Source organism: Borostomias antarcticus (genome assembly GCF_949987555.1).
Source record: "Borostomias antarcticus genome assembly, chromosome: 6".
Lineage (NCBI taxonomy): Eukaryota > Metazoa > Chordata > Actinopteri > Stomiiformes > Stomiidae > Borostomias > Borostomias antarcticus.
The window spans coordinates 1,615,690-1,617,585 of NC_140239.1; the positions used below are offsets into that span (position 1 = coordinate 1,615,690).

At 48.6% G+C, this 1,896-nt stretch overlaps 1 protein-coding gene across 1 annotated transcript in view; it reads left to right on the top strand.

The window, feature by feature from the left end:
• fras1 (Fraser extracellular matrix complex subunit 1) overlaps nt 1–1,896 on the top strand; it is a gene marked incomplete at both ends in the record, with an annotated part of 162,135 nt that overhangs the window by 114,210 nt on the left and 46,029 nt on the right. The window lies entirely within an intron of this gene.

Below are 1,896 nucleotides of genomic sequence, written 5' to 3' on the forward strand. Positions count from 1 at the left end.
GTGGCCTGTAGGGACCTGAGAATGGAACAGCTTCCTCTCCCCCTGTATTCATGTCAGACGGTACGGTGGCCTGTAGGTACGGTGGCCTGTAGGGACCTGAGAAGGGAACAGCTTCCTCCCCCCCTGTATTCATGTCAGACGGTACGGTGGCCTGTAGGGACCTGAGAAGGGAACAGCTTCCTCCCCCCCCGTTATTCATGTCAGACGGTACGGTGGCCTGTAGGGACCTGAGAAGGGAACAGCCTGCTAGCCACACACTGGCGGTAAAGCAGAAGGTCCCATCAGGTTTTAAAAGCAAACGATGGTTTGGTAGCCTACATACACACCTCCTGGTCTTATACCCTTTATCGGATAACATTTTAGAACTAGGAAAGATACACTTTCTGAAGAAAATGTGTGTGCTTGCTGAAAGCAGACATAATATGTAGTTCACATAGCTTTCACTAAATATTAATGCATATATATATATATATCAAAAATAGATTGTTTGAATGTTGTATCTAGCTTAATAGAGAGAGAGAGAGAGAGAGAGAGAGAGAGAGAGAGAGAGAGAGAGAATGGAAAGTATAAATGGTATCTATATATTAACCTATATACAACCTACATCATACAGTATACCTACTGTATATTGTAATAGATAAATTCAAATGAGTGTGTTCTATATTCAAGACATGGTGTAAAGTGAGCAGCTGTTTATTGCCCTGACCCCTCATCTCCAGGCCTTCTGATTGGCTTTATGGCAGGAGACCTCCCCAGGGGTCCCCTCCTCCCAACTAGACCTCCCCAGGGGTCCCCTCCTCCCAACTAGACCTCCCCAGGGGTCCCCTCCTCCCAACTAGACCTCCCCAGGGGTCCCCTCCTCCCAGCTAGACCTCCCCAGGGGTCCCCTCCTCCCAGCTAGACCTCCCCAGGGGTCCCCTCCTCCTCCCAGCTAGACCTCCCCAGGGGTCCCCTCCTCCCAGCTAGACCTCACCAGGGGCCCCCTCCTCCTCCCAGCTAGACCTCCCCAGGGGTCCCCTCCTCCCAACTATCTTTGCTCTCTGTATATGTTCACTTCGCTGTTGCCTAGCCTACCCACTGATAATTGGCTAGTGAAGTATTTGCATATGTATGTACGCTTACACCCACACTGTTTATAATGCTCTGTTTTCATGATAATCTTTGCTCTTGGTGGATGTTCCTTTCTCTTTGAGCCCGACTTTGCAAACTCGTAAACTATTTGTACCAGCTTGGACTTGCAAAGATGAACCTTGGCATTCTCGACTACTTTTTATTCTTAATTATTAGAATAAATCTATAAATTGCTTTCTGCAATCAATCTACAGTAGCAACATGTTTTCCCAGGCATCAGGCCCAGAGCAGCCAACACTCCACACCTCTATCAGAGCATTAAGGCTAAGCTAACTGCTATTAAGGCTAAGCTAACTGCTATTAAGGCTAAGCTAACTGCTATTAAGGCTAAGCTAACTGCTATTAAGGCTAAGCTAACTGCTATTAAGGCTAAGCTAACTGCTATTAAGGCTAAGCTAACTGCTATTAAGGCTAAGCTAACGGCGGTTTCTTGTGAGACGGCTAGCCTAGCGCCGTGGAGAGCGGTTGGCTTGCCTCGCCGCGCCACAGCAGGTGGCCCCTGTAGCAGGTGGCCCCTGTCAGTCAGTCAAGAGTCCTCCACTGACCCCCCCGGCCTAACACGCTGCTGCCTGGAAATTACCCTGAACCTCGGGTGAACCTGAGGGTGATTCCAGCCGTCTGTCAGACAGGCTACGCTAGCTCACTAGCTGCTGACGGTTGTTTTTTTTCCGATCGGCAGAATGAACATTGAGATCGAGTTCCTTTTCTCATGCAAAACTATGTGTGACAAATTGGGAGCGAAGGGCTTAAGTGTAGTGAGATTGT